At 47.6% G+C, this 14787-nt stretch overlaps 1 long non-coding RNA gene across 3 annotated transcripts; it reads left to right on the top strand.

Moving 5' to 3' along the window:
- The first annotated feature begins 509 nt into the window (after window positions 1-509).
- Window positions 510-8869, top strand: LOC120102367 (endogenous retrovirus group K member 21 Env polyprotein-like). 3 transcript variants are annotated; one of them, XR_015686123.1, is made up of 4 exons: window positions 510-789; window positions 5397-5505; window positions 5728-7068; window positions 7683-8869. It is a non-coding gene; the product is annotated as an endogenous retrovirus group K member 21 Env polyprotein-like (long non-coding RNA). The 3 variants fall into 3 exon arrangements; XR_015686122.1 differs by lacking the exon at window positions 5397-5505 and having other exon boundaries at window positions 5728-6657; XR_015686121.1 differs by lacking the exon at window positions 5397-5505.
- The last annotated feature ends 5918 nt before the right edge of the window (window positions 8870-14787 follow it).

Raw genomic sequence — 14787 nt, 5'->3', positions numbered from 1 at the left:
CCATTACTATATACTGGAGAATATGATTTGAATTTTGATAGGTGGGTTACTAAGAATGGATATAGGGTCAGGTATTTGTCACTGCCTTGGTCAGAAAGATTGGCAAGAGCCCGTCCTCCTTGGTGTGTGCTCTCAGAAGAAGAGAAATGGGAGGTAAGGTCACAGATCATCAGATACTTTTAGACAGGGATCAGACATGCAATATTATTGCCCCAAGCCTTAGATGTGCATCTACAGGACTAGCGAAGATGGGATCAAAGGGTTAACTAGAGTGATAGAACTAGGTGCACAGAGCTGATGGCGTAAGATATGGTAGACTTGCGGTCCCCTGAAACTTCCTCCTTGGCGTGACAAACGGAAAACTAGACTAGGCTGGCTGACTGCGGCTCGTCTGTAAAAAATAACAAGCTGTACCTTTTTACAGAAAAACCAAATGTTCTTGGCCATGGTCCAAGATTGTTATACAATGAAAATAGTGTATAAATGTCTGATGCTCTCTCAGTAAAGTTGCAACAGCTGAAGACACTCTCTCTGTGTCTGTGTCTGTGTTTGACATCCCGTCTCCGCTCCACGCGTGTCCTCAACAGGGGTCCCTCCGCGCATCCTTGGAACCTCCAAGATTGCCGACCGCGGAAGCTGGCGCCCGAACAGGGACCCCCGACACGTGCATGCTGTTGTATTCTTGTGCTTTTCCTGTTTGTCTTATATCCTCTTGCTTTAGATCTGCAATCACTACAGGAGCGGAACGGATTCACCGAAGGGAACTGCAGTCCCGCCTACGGAGAAGAGGTAGGTGAGGGTGAGTCACTCATTATGGGAGGAACGGGCTCAAAAGGACAAAAAATGTTTGTCTCAGTATTACAGAGGCTCTTAGCAGGAAGAGGCCTCAAAGTCAAGGAAAGTACTGCTGTAGAATTTTATCAATTCCTCATGAAGGTTTCCCCCTGGTTCCCAGAAGAAGGAGGTTTAAATCTAGAAGATTGGAAGAAAGTAGGTAGAGAAATGAGAAGGTACACCGTTAAGCATGGAGAAGAAACCATTCCTAAACAGGCATATCCCATATGGTTACAGATGAGGGAAATCTTGACAGAACAGTCGGATTTGGTCTTGTTATCAGCTGAGGCTCAAATCAGAGAAGGATGTTGAGGAATCAGTGTATGATTTGCCTTATGATGATGTTACTGAAGTTAAGGTTAAGGAAGTCAAGGAAAAGACTTATGGAACTAATAAACCCCTTGTTAAGAAAGACCCCTCAAAGACGAACCTCTTGGGATTGGATGATGACGATGACCTCTCCCCAGGGGATTGGGATGATCTAGAAGAAGAGGCAGCTAGATATCACCATGATGATGATCTGGTCTTTACAGTGAAAAAGGGATCCAAGGGATCTAAAGCACACCCAATACCAGCCCCTCGCAGAAAACTACTACCTCCAGTGGGTTTCGCAGGGGCCATGGCTCAAGCTAGGGAGCAAGGTGACCCTTCCTTCGTTTTCCCAGTGGTCTATACAGGAGACAGTGATGATGAAGATTCCCCCACATGGGAACCATTACCCCTAAAAACATTAAAGGAATTACAAGCTGCAGTACGAACCATGGGGCCTTCGGCGCCCTACACTATACAGATAGTGGACATGGTGGCCAGCCAATGGTTAACTCCGCATGACTGGCACCAGACTGCCAAAGCAACTCTCTCCCCAGGGGATTATATCCTCTGGAGGACAGAATATGAAGACAAGAGCAAAGAAACTGTACAAAAATCCTCAGGAAAAAGGGGGCCCAAGGTAACTTTAGAGATGATGCTGGGGACAGGAGCATTTGTTGCCCCTGCTTCTCAGGTAAAAATACCCAAGTTTATCCTAAAAGAGGTTACTACCAACGCTGTTTTGGCCTGGAGAGCAATCCCGCCTCCTGGGTCAAAAAAGACTGTCTTGACAGGAATAAAACAAGGAAATGAGGAATCCTATGAGACCTTTGTCTCTAGACTGGAGGAAGCTATCCACAGAATGATGCCCCCAGGAGAAGGGGCTAAAATGCTCTTAAAGCAATTGGCATGGGAAAATGCTAATTCACTATACCAGGATCTTATAAGATCAGTGAGAAAGACGGGAAGTATACAGGACTATGTCAAAGCCTACATAGATGCCTCCCCTGCAGTGGTACAGGGGATGGCCTATGCTGCTGCCATGAGAGGACAGAAGTACTCAGCCTTTGTTAAGCAAACATATGGAGGAAACAATGCTAGGGGCAACTCTGGCCCCACTTGTTACTTATGTGGAGAAGTGGGACATTTAAAGAAAGATTGCAAAAGAGGTCAAGGGGAGGGCAAACGCCCCCCTCCTGGCCTGTGCCCGCGCTGCAAGAAGGGCAGGCATTGGAAAAGTGAGTTTAGATCAAAGTATGACAAGGATGGAAATTTGATTACAGATAAAAAGGAGGAAGAAACAAAAAACTAGATGAGGGGCAGCCTCTCAGCCCCGTACAAAGAGAGGAAAATAAAGGTCAAACCTCGGAGTTAAACCCCGAGGCCATTCCATTCACTATTCATGACCTTCCGAGAGCTACACCCGGAAGCACGGGTTTAGATCTCTCGTCCAAGGTCGATGTCATCATTTCTATGGAAGAAGGGACGGTTTTAGTCCCTACAGCAGTAAGGGAAACTCTACCTGAGGGAGTTATTACAGGGCTCCTTATAGGAAGAAGTTCCAACTATAAGAAGGGCCTAGAGGTCCTTCCAGGAGTCATAGATGCAGATTATCAAGGGGAAATAAAAATTATGGTTAAAGCAACCAAACATACAGTCATCATACACCAAGGAGAGCGTATCGCCCAGATATTACTCTTGCCATATTTAAAGCTGCCCAATCCAGTGCTCCAGTCAGAAAGAGGACTGGGAGAGTTTGGATCTACTGACCACATACATTGGGTCAAAGAAATCAAGGAAAGCAGGCCAATGCTCACTATTTATCTTAATGGTAGAAAGTTTGTAGGCCTTCTTGACACAGGGGCAGATAAGACATGCATTTCAGGAAAAGACTGGCCTTCTCATTGGGCCGTCCATCAAACAGAGAATTCCCTACAGGGCTTAGTCATGGCCTCAGGAGTAGCCAGAAGCAGCGAGCCTCTGATTTGGGAACATGAGAACAAGACAGGTAGCATACAGCCTTATGTCATACCTACATTACCATTTACCCTCTGGGGAAGAGACATTATAAAAGACATGGATGTAAAATTGGTCACAGCAGAACAGGATTTTTGATGGGGGCCATTGAGGACAACCTGTTCGCAGATCAAATATCGTGGAGATCTGACCAGCCTGTATGGCTCAATCAATGGCCCCTGAAAGAAGAAAAATTACAGGCTTTACAGGAATTAGTCCAGGAACAATTGAGGCTAGGACACATAGAGGAAACCAATAGCCCGTGGAACACTCCGGTGTTTGTTATAAAGAAGAAATCAGGTAAATAGAGATTACTACAAGACCTAAGGGCGATTAATAGCACCATGCATGACATGGGGGCCCTCCAGCCTGGATTGCCATCCCCGGTGGCAGTCCCCAAAAACTGGGAGGTAATAATTATAGATCCTCAAGATTGTTTCTTTAATATAAAGTTACATCCTAAAGATTGTAAGAGATTTGCCTTTAGTGTTCCTTCTTCAAATTACCAACGACCCTATCAACGATATCAGTGGAAAGTACTCCCCCAGGGGATGAAAAATAGTCCCACATTATGTCAAAAATTTGTGGATCAGGCCATTTCTTCCGTCAGGAAAAAATATAAAAATTCATATATAATTCATTATATGGATGATATATTGATAGTCCACCCTCAGAGGGCCATAGTGGACCAACAATTAATTGACCTTGTAAATGCTTTGGAGGAATTTGGCTTGATTGTCTCTGAGGAGAAAATTCAGAAATATGATAATTTGAAGTATTTAGGTACCAATATTAGAGGTAATAATATAACATATCAGAAATTACAGATAAGACATGATAGACTAAGAACGTTGAATGATTTTCAAAAGCTTTTGGGTAATATTAATTGGATCAGACCCTATTTGAAAATAATTACCGGAGAGTTGAAACCATTATTTGAGATACTTAATGGAGATCCTAACCCCATATCTACCAGACAATTGATTATTGAGGCCTGTGAGGCATTAAACAAAGTAAATGAAAAATTGACTCTAGCAAGGGTCCAACGCTTGGATCCTGCTGAAGAGTGGTCCTTGTGCATTCTAAAAACTAATTATACCCCCACAGCCTGCCTGTGGCAGAATGGGATATTGGAATGGATTCATTTACCTCATATTTCGCATAAAGTTTTGGTTTCTTATGATACCCTATGCACTCAATTGATTATCAAGGGAAGACACAGGTCTAAGGAATTATTTGGAAGAGATGTACATAATATTGTCATCCCATATAATAAAGCTCAACTGGAACAATTATTGCAAGAAAATGATGAATGGATCATATCCTTAATTGGCTTTACAGAGAAAATATTTTTCCATTTACCTCAGGACCCAGTTTTAACTTTTGTATTAGAAAATGAGGTGATTTTCCCTAGAGGATATTCTAAAACTCCATTAGAAGATGGAATCAATATATTCACTGATGGGTCCTCAAATGGACGATCAGTGGTGTGTATACAAAATAGGGACCCCATTATTAAGAAGAATTCAGGATATTCAGCTCAACAGGCTGAAATTGAAGCAGTCTTAATAGCTTTTACAGAAGTGAAACAGGCTTTCAACCTTTACACAGACTCCAAATATATATTTAACTTGTTTCCGGAAATAGAGACGACAGTCCTGTCGCCGAGAACCACGGTTTATCTCAAATTAAAACAGTTACAAGAATCTATTCAGCAGAGACAGAATAAATATTTTATAGGGCACGTGAGGGGCCACTCGGGGCTTCCAGGTCCTATAGCCCAAGGAAATGCTTTAGCAGATTCACTAACAAAAATCATACAGGCTGTAGAGACAGCTAAAAAGAGTCATGATCTACATCATCAGAATGCTGCTGCACTTAGATATCATTTTCAAGTTACTCGTGAACAGGCACAAGAAATAATTAAATCTTGTCCTCATTGTCCAGATTGGGGGCATGCATTAAAGATGGGAGTTAATCCACGAGGATTAAAACCTCGCATTTTATGGCAAATGGATGTGACTCACATATCAGAGTTTGGAAAATTGAGTTATGTCCATGTCACAGTGGACACCTACTCACACATGGTGTTTGCCTCTGCCAGAACGGGAGAGGCAGTGAAAGATGTAATACAACACCTGGTACAGAGTTTCTCTTACATGGGTATCCCGAAGAAAATAAAGACTGACAATGCACCTGCCTATGTGGCAAAAACCTTAGAGCATTTTTATCAACAGTGGAACATAGCCCATGTCACAGGAATTCCATACAACCCACAAGGGCAAGCCATTGTGAAACGTATGCATCAGAATATTAAAGCACAGATTCAAAAGTTAAGGTCAGCAGGTAAGTATACAACTCCCCATCATTTGCTTAGCCATTCCCTATTCGTTTTGAATCATGTAAATACAGATAACCAGGGGCTTACAGCCGCCGAAAGACATTGGGCGGAGAAGGAAGAGTGCTCCTAAACCCCTGGTCAGATGGAAAGACCAATTAACTGGCCAATGGAAGGGGCCAGATGTGCTAATTGCCTCTGGACGAGGCTATGCTTGTGTTTTCCCACAGGATGCCGAATCACCAATTTGAGTCCCAGACAGACTCATCAGGCCAGCCAAAGGAAACGGACATCCGTCCCCCACCCCGAAAGAGGCCGAACCGCCGGATAATGTGGAACCTGGCCAAAAAGATCAAGGCGACTCGCCTGGAGCCGAAAATGAAACCACGCCAGACGCCGACGTGGACACAGCTTAAAACCCTGACAGCTCAGGCAAAGGAAGTATTGAAGGCTGCACATGCCCCGGAAACGGCAACCTTGCTGTTTGTGGCTATGCTTGCAGTCATGAGTGCGCCCACCGCTTTAGGGGAAAGTTATTGGGCTTACTTACCAAAGCCACCCATATTACATCCTGTAAGGTGATAGGTGTCGGATCACATCAAGGTTTTAACCAATCAAACATTAGTGATAGGGGGATCGCCTGACTTTCACCTTCTAAAGAACAGCTCGGGTTATGTAGATTTTGAGGGAAAGTCCGATTCTCTGCCCATTTGCTTCTCTTTCTCCCCTTCGGTGCCAGTGGGCTGTTTTCAAGTGGGAAAAGGGGTGTTTAACACAGATACCCCCACCTTGGACAATACCAAACCAGATGGAAAGGGCAATGGGCGGCGTATGTGGGAATTGTGGATGACCACCGTGGGCGATAAAGAAGAAAAAAGACAACATTATACCACAGCAAAGAATCTTCCGCCGCGCTACCCCCATTGCAGAGCAGCATTTAAAAAGAACGCCCTTTGGGAGGGAGATGAGAATGCTTTCCCGCGCTGGCTTCCATGTGCCTTCCCTGACAATGGGGTAAGATTCTCTCCCTTAGGCGCTGCTGGACTTCTCTGGGACTTCTCCATGTCCTCACCTGATAAAGATCAGAGCAATTATCTCTCCACCAACTCAAAACTTTATGGGAACTACGTGCCTCCAGTTGGAAAACCGATCAAAAGATGGTATGATGCGGGGTGGGTAGAACCGACATGGTTCTGGGAGCCACTCCACACGGACCTCCCTGATGGACAGAACAAACCACTGATAGAACATCCAGAACTGTTCCGACTGGTTGCTTCTAGTGAGAAACTTTTGCTGAAGAAACCAGGAGCTGCTGATTATGATGCTGTTTCAGTTTCTGCTTGTGTTACCTATCCCTATGCAATATTAGTAGGATTGCCACAATTGATTAGCATAGATAAGGTTGAATCTATTTTTAGTATTAAGTGTACATCATGCAAGCTGACTAATTACATTGATTCCACTGTATCGGGATCTGTTATATTGATTGTCAGGAGACCTCCTTATGTTTTGTTACCGGTAGACTTGGGAGATGAGCCATGGTTTGATGATTCTGCCATCCAGACTATTAGGTATGCTACGGGTTTGATTAGGACAAAAAGATTTGTAGCAGCCTTAATTCTAGGTATAACCGCTTTGATAGCTATTGTTACTTCTTTTGCTGTTTCTACTACTGCTTTGGTTAAGGAAATGCAGACTGCCACTTTTGTTAATGATCTCCATAAGAATGTTACCCTTGCATTATCAGAACAGAAGATTATAGATTTGAAATTAGAAACTAGATTAAATGCCCTAGAAGAGGTAGTATTAGAATTAGGACGAGATGTTACAAACATTAAGACTAGGATGGCCACACGCTGTCACGCTAATTATGATTTTATTTGTGTGACTCCTTTACCTTATAATGCTACAGAAAAATGGGAAAGGACCAAAGCACATTTGCTAGGCATATGGGATGATGATAACATTTCTTATAATATTCAGGAATTGACATCCTTAATCACAGAAATGAGTAAGCAACATGTAGATACAGTGGACCTCTCTGGATTGGCAAGATCCTTTGCGGATAGAGTTAAATCATTAAATCCAATCGATTGGACACAATATTTTATTTTTATTGGAGTTGGGATTTTACTACTTGTTGTTGTACTAATGATCTTCCCAATTGTATTCCGATGCTTTGCAGATTCCATTGCCCAGGTTCAAGCAGATCTCAATTGAGTGCTTTTAAAAAATAAAAAAGGAGGAGCTGCCGCGCCTGCAGCAGAGATAATCGAGCTCCGGGGCAGACATGATGCCTGAGTGGGAGCCGGTTCGAGGGTTCGCACCACACGTGGTTAAGCCCCCTGCTTTCGTGCGGCAGACTCCAAGAAGATGTGCACCTGGACTTGCCCCCTGCTGCAAACTTGGCTCTGGGCTGATGGGCATCTGGGTCATGGGAAAGATCGTTGTCAGCACTTATTTCTTTACTCTTTCTTTGTTTGATTCTGAGTATGATCTTGGCAAGACAGAGACTTCCTTTAATAATAGGAGAAAAGGTCCTGATCTATTTTTGATTACTAATACCACAAGCTTTCCTGCTTCCCCTTTACAGCAGACAGAGCCTCTGATGACAGGGACTCCAAGGTTGCAGATTATGTCTTCTCTTATAGATAAAGAAATCAAAGATTTAGCAAAGAATTATACTTATAAGGATAGTGATACTTCTTCTATTAGGGTGTTGGTAGAACTGTTGAGAAATGATTCCTTGAGCTTTGGGTCGGCTATGAATATTTTACAGAGTATAGAAACAGGTGGTGGCAACCAGGTACTTACAGGGGACCATATGTGTATCGACCAACGGATGCTCCATTACCATATACTGGAGAATATGATTTGAATTTTAATAGGTGGGTTACTAAGGATGGATATAGGGTCAGGTATTTGTCACTGCCTTGGTCAGAAAGATTGGCAAGAGCCCGTCCTCCTTGGTGTGTGCTCTCAGAAGAAGAGAAATGGGAGGAAAGGTCACAGATCATCAGATACTTTAGACAGGGATCAGACATGCAATATTATTGCCCCAAGCCTTCGATGTGCATCTACAGGACTAGCGAAGATAAGATCAAAGGGTTAACTAGAGTGATAGAACTAGGTGCACAGAGCTGATGGCGTAAGATATGGTAGACTTGCGGTCCCCTGAAACTTCCTCCTTGGCGTGACAAACAGAAAACTAGACTAGGCTGGCTGACTGCGGCTCGTCTGTAAAAAATAACAAGCTGTAACTTTTTACAGAAAAACCAAATGTTCTTGGCCATGGTCCAAGATTGTTATACAATGAAAATAGTGTATAAATGTCTGATGCTCTCTCAGTAAAGTTGCAACAGCTGACGACACTCTCTCTGTGTCTGTGTCTGTGTTTGACATCCCGTCTCGACTCCACGTGTGTCCTAAACAGGGGTCCCTCCGCGGATCCTTGGAACCTCCAAGATTGCCGACCGCAGCACTGGTGGGTTCACCTCCTCCACGAGGCTCCCGGGAGACACTATAAGTGTCAAGGCCAGACACTGTGCTGATTGCACTTTTGCTAGAGCCACGCAGCCGACTGTAGTCATGCTGAACCCTGTGGAAAGTCCATTCTGAGAACCTACTATGGGGTGATTCCTGGCCCACAGTGCACCTAGGAAATCATTGCCCTCTCCAGGGACGCTCCCGCTAGACGGTGCCTCCCATGGGAGCAAGAGCAATCCTGCCAGCGTCTAGTTCTCTGTCCCAGTGTGGCCTAGAAACACAGGGGGGCATCTTTCTTGGGGCAACCCCAGGCTCCCTCTCCGGGGCTCTATGTTGCCAGAGGTGCCTTCTGTACACCCCCAGGGAGACACTGTCCCGAGAAAAAGGGACGTTCCCTGGACGTACTGAATCTTGTCTTTGGACACCTCAAGTCCAACCCAGAATTCTCAGAAGCCAGGTCAGGCTCTGTCCAAAAGCTCGGAAAGGAAAGCGGGCCAGCAGCAAGAGAAAAGGCCTGAGAGTCGAAATGCAAGTGAAACCTCTGGCTGTCACAAAGGAGACAGAGTCCTACCCAGGAATGAGGCTATAGCCTACAGAGGAGCAGCAGGAAATTACTGTCGGTCCAAAACACCAGAACTCCACTCAGAGACATTCTCAGGAAGAAAGCTGGCTACACAGCTTACAGGCAGCAGTCAACCTTCTGCACAAACGTCATCATCCCAAAAGAGACAGTGCAGAGGAACAGGGGGATTTGTGTATTACGTCTGTGCCTCTAGGACTCTATGTGTTTCTAGGGGAGAGGAGAGAGGAGTGCACGTTCGTGGCAGCTGCCAGCGTTCTTTGCTTTAAGATCCATACAAACGAGTTTCAGAGAATTGGAGCGGCCATAGCACGAGGGAGGAGAGGGTGGCAGTCTCCAAAGCTAGACAGTTTGCCTTCTGCCCTGGCATCTCAAATAGGGCTGATGGTTTGACAGGAGCTCGACTATGGACAGACCTAAAGATCAAGGGAGTCTTGTGCTGGTAGGCCCCTATATGTATCTGATACCTTCCAACATCCAATCCCCAACTATCACAACGCACAGATATACATGCACAATGGACAGAATGTTGCCCTTCGCTGACACACCTGGATACCAGAGGCAGGCCGGGGGTTCAGACAGTGTCTTTTGCTCTTGCTAGGCAAGAGAAGGGAGATGGAGGGCCCAAGGCAGCTGTCCCTTTTCAATCACAGCCAGAGAGCAGGAGCCATCACATTTGGAGCCCTGTCTTGCTATGTCATCAGGGCCTAGGTTCATCCTAGTCCTGCTTTTGTCAGAACCAGGACTCATGAAGACTTGGCAATCCTGCTCCCTGGAGGCTCCTGACACACCTAGATCACCGCCCTTTCTGCGTTGGTCTCTCTAAAGTCCGTTCCCGCTATGCACTGCAACTTCCTTGGCCCTGGTTTGTAGACCCTCCACCTAAAAACATATGAGCTAGCCAGGTCTGGGAGGTGAGGATCGCTCTTCCTCCCAGGGAAGACAGACAAAAGCGCTGCCCAGGACCCGTGCCTCCGCAGCTGCCTCTCCACATTTCCAGCACTGGGGCTCGGACACGCCTAATTGAAGTGAGTCCATGCGAGATGGACGCACTTGGACACCCCGGGCCTAAAGGAACCAGGGAGCCCTCAACTGCCTTCATTTAAGAGCGACCGCATAGGCCTGCAAGCATGCTGTGCCTAGATGCAAGGAGCTGGGCCTCTCGCCGAGCTGCAAGGCTCTCCTTTCTTTTCCAGATGTGGGCTCTTGGTCGTGCGCATGCGCACAGGCATCTGGGAAAAATGGGTCCCTAGCACCTAGCTGAGAGGGGTGTAACTCCAGCCTGGTGCAGCCACTGGCTCAGGCTTCTCTGAAAGGTGCTGCAGTCCTGCCAGCGACCCCAGAGGACCCCAGCACGACTCTCTTCGGTGTCAACCCCGAACGATGGACTCTGCAGTGTCCCGTGGACATTCTGGAAGACTTTGTACCCTCTCCTTGGCGAAGGTTCACTGTTCCTGGTGGTCTTCTTTCTCCTGTGAATAGTTCTTGCGGGAAATCCATGTTGACCTAGGACTCCACAAGGTCTGCAACTCCCTGGGAATCAGTTTCCTCAACCTCCCTGGGCCCCAGCTCAAGGCACCCACCACCTGGTGTGTTCAACTCCTCCACGAGGCTCCCGGGAGACACTATAAGTGTCAAGGCCAGACACTGTGCTGATTGAACTTTTGCTAGAGCCACGCAGCCGACTGTAGTCATGCTGAACCCTGTGGAAAGTCCATTCTGAGAACCTACTATGGGGTGATTCCTGGTCCACAGTGCACCTAGGAAATCATTGCCCTCTCCTGGGACGCTCCCGCTAGATGGTGCCTCCCATGGGAGCAAGAGCAATCCTGCCAGCGTCTAGTCTCTGTCCCAGTGTGGCCTAGAAACACAGGGGGGCATCTTTCTTGGGGCAACCCCAGGCTCCCTCTCCGGGGCTCTATGTTGCCAGAGGTGCCTTCTGTACACCCCCAGGGAGACACTGTCCCGAGAAAAAGGGACGTTCCCTGGACGTACTGAATCTTGTCTTTGGACACCTCAAGTCCAACCCAGAATTCTCAGAAGCCAGGTCAGGCTCTGTCCAAAAGCTCGGAAAGGAAAGCGGGCCAGCAGCAAGAGAAAAGGCCTGAGAGTCGAAATGCAAGTGAAACCTCTGGCTGTCACAAAGGAGACAGAGTCCTACCCAGGAATGAGGCTATAGCCTACAGAGGAGCAGCAGGAAATTACTGTCGGTCCAAAACACCAGAACTCCACTCAGAGACATTCTCAGGAAGAAAGCTGGCTACACAGCTTACAGGCAGCAGTCAACCTTCTGCACAAACGTCATCATCCCAAAAGAGACAGTGCAGAGGAACAGGGGGATTTGTGTATTACGTCTGTGCCTCTAGGACTCTATGTGTTTCTAGGGGAGAGGAGAGAGGAGTGCACGTTCGTGGCAGCTGCCAGCGTTCTTTGCTTTAAGATCCATACAAACGAGTTTCAGAGAATTGGAGCGGCCATAGCACGAGGGAGGAGAGGGTGGCAGTCTCCAAAGCTAGACAGTTTGCCTTCTGCCCTGGCATCTCAAATAGGGCTGATGGTTTGACAGGAGCTCGACTATGGACAGACCTAAAGATCAAGGGAGTCTTGTGCTGGTAGGCCCCTATATGTATCTGATACCTTCCAACATCCAATCCCCAACTATCACAACGCACAGATATACATGCACAATGGACAGAATGTTGCCCTTCGCTGACACACCTGGATACCAGAGGCAGGCCGGGGGTTCAGACAGTGTCTTTTGCTCTTGCTAGGCAAGAGAAGGGAGATGGAGGGCCCAAGGCAGCTGTCCCTTTTCAATCACAGCCAGAGAGCAGGAGCCATCACATTTGGAGCCCTGTCTTGCTATGTCATCAGGGCCTAGGTTCATCCTAGTCCTGCTTTTGTCAGAACCAGGACTCATGAAGACTTGGCAATCCTGCTCCCTGGAGGCTCCTGACACACCTAGATCACCGCCCTTTCTGCGTTGGTCTCTCTAAAGTCCGTTCCCGCTATGCACTGCAACTTCCTTGGCCCTGGTTTGTAGACCCTCCACCTAAAAACATATGAGCTAGCCAGGTCTGGGAGGTGAGGATCGCTCTTCCTCCCAGGGAAGACAGACAAAAGCGCTGCCCAGGACCCGTGCCTCCGCAGCTGCCTCTCCACATTTCCAGCACTGGGGCTCGGACACGCCTAATTGAAGTGAGTCCATGCGAGATGGACGCACTTGGACACCCCGGGCCTAAAGGAACCAGGGAGCCCTCAACTGCCTTCATTTAAGAGCGACCGCATAGGCCTGCAAGCATGCTGTGCCTAGATGCAAGGAGCTGGGCCTCTCGCCGAGCTGCAAGGCTCTCCTTTCTTTTCCAGATGTGGGCTCTTGGTCGTGCGCATGCGCACAGGCATCTGGGAAAAATGGGTCCCTAGCACCTAGCTGAGAGGGGTGTAACTCCAGCCTGGTGCAGCCACTGGCTCAGGCTTCTCTGAAAGGTGCTGCAGTCCTGCCAGCGACCCCAGAGGACCCCAGCACGACTCTCTTCGGTGTCAACCCCGAACGATGGACTCTGCAGTGTCCCGTGGACATTCTGGAAGACTTTGTACCCTCTCCTTGGCGAAGGTTCACTGTTCCTGGTGGTCTTCTTTCTCCTGTGAATAGTTCTTGCGGGAAATCCATGTTGACCTAGGACTCCACAAGGTCTGCAACTCCCTGGGAATCAGTTTCCTCAACCTCCCTGGGCCCCAGCTCAAGGCACCCACCACCTGGTGTGTTCAACTCCTCCACGAGGCTCCCGGGAGACACTATAAGTGTCAAGGCCAGACACTGTGCTGATTGAACTTTTGCTAGAGCCACGCAGCCGACTGTAGTCATGCTGAACCCTGTGGAAAGTCCATTCTGAGAACCTACTATGGGGTGATTCCTGGTCCACAGTGCACCTAGGAAATCATTGCCCTCTCCTGGGACGCTCCCGCTAGATGGTGCCTCCCATGGGAGCAAGAGCAATCCTGCCAGCGTCTAGTCTCTGTCCCAGTGTGGCCTAGAAACACAGGGGGGCATCTTTCTTGGGTTGGTCCGAGGCTCCCTCTCCGGGGCTCTATGTTGCCAAAGGTGCCTTCTGTACACCCCCAGGGAGACAATGTCCCGAGAAAAAGGGACATTCTCTGGACGTACTGAATCTTGCCTTTGGACACCTCCAATCCAACACAGAATTCTCAGAAGACAGCGCCAGGATCTGTCCAAAAGCTCGGAAAGGAAAGCGGGCCAGCTGCAAGAGAAAAGGCCCGGGAGTCGAAATGCAAGTGAAACCTCTGGCTGTGAAAAAGGAGACAGAGTCCTACCCAGGAATGAGGCTTCAGCCTACAGAGGAGCAGCAGGAAATTCCTGTCGGTCCGAAACACCAGAACTCCACTCAGAGACATTCTCAGGAAGAAAGCTGGTTACAGAGCTTACAGGCAGCAGTCAACCTTCTGCACAAACGTCATCATCACAAAAGAGACAGTGAAGAGGAACAGGGGGATGTGTGTATTACGTCTGTGCCTCTAGGACTGTGTGTGTTTATAGGGGAGAGGAGAGAGGAGTACAGGTTCGTGGCAGCTGCCAGCGGTCTTTATTTAAGAACCATGCAAACAAGTTTCATAGAAGTAGAGTGGCCATAGCACAAGGGAGGAGAGTGTGGCAGTCTCCAAAGCTAGACAGTTTGCCTTCTGCCCTGGCATCTCAAATAGGGCTGATGGTTTGACAGGAGCTCGACTATGGACAGACCTAAAGATCAAGAGAGTCTTGTGCTGGTAGGCCCCTATATGTATCTGATACCTTCCACCACCCAGTCCCCAACTATCACAACGCACAGATATACATGCACAATGGACAGAATGTTGCCCTTCGCTGACACACCTGGATACCGGAGGCAGGCCGGGGGTTCAGACAGTGTCTTTTGCTGTTGCTAGGCAAGAAAAGGGAGATGCAGGGCCCAAGGCAGCTGTCCCTTTTCAATCACAGCCAGAGAACAGGAGCCATCACACTTGGAGCCCTGTCTTGCTATGTCATCAGGGACTAGGTTCATCCTAGTCCTGCTTTTGTCAGAACCAGGACTCATGAAGACTCGGCAATCCTGCTCCCTGGAGGCTCCTGACACACCTAGATCACCGCCTTTTCTGCGTTGGTCTCTCTAAAGTCCGTTCCCGCTATGCACTGCAACTTCCTTGGCCCTGGTTTGTAGACCCTCCACCT

Source organism: Rattus norvegicus, chromosome 4 (genome assembly GCF_021556685.1).
Source record: "Rattus norvegicus strain SHRSP/BbbUtx chromosome 4, alternate assembly SHRSP_T2T, whole genome shotgun sequence".
Classification (NCBI taxonomy): Eukaryota; Metazoa; Chordata; class Mammalia; order Rodentia; family Muridae; genus Rattus; species Rattus norvegicus.
The sequence above is the reverse complement of the archived record's forward strand: the minus strand, read 5'-3'. Positions and strand labels throughout refer to the sequence as shown.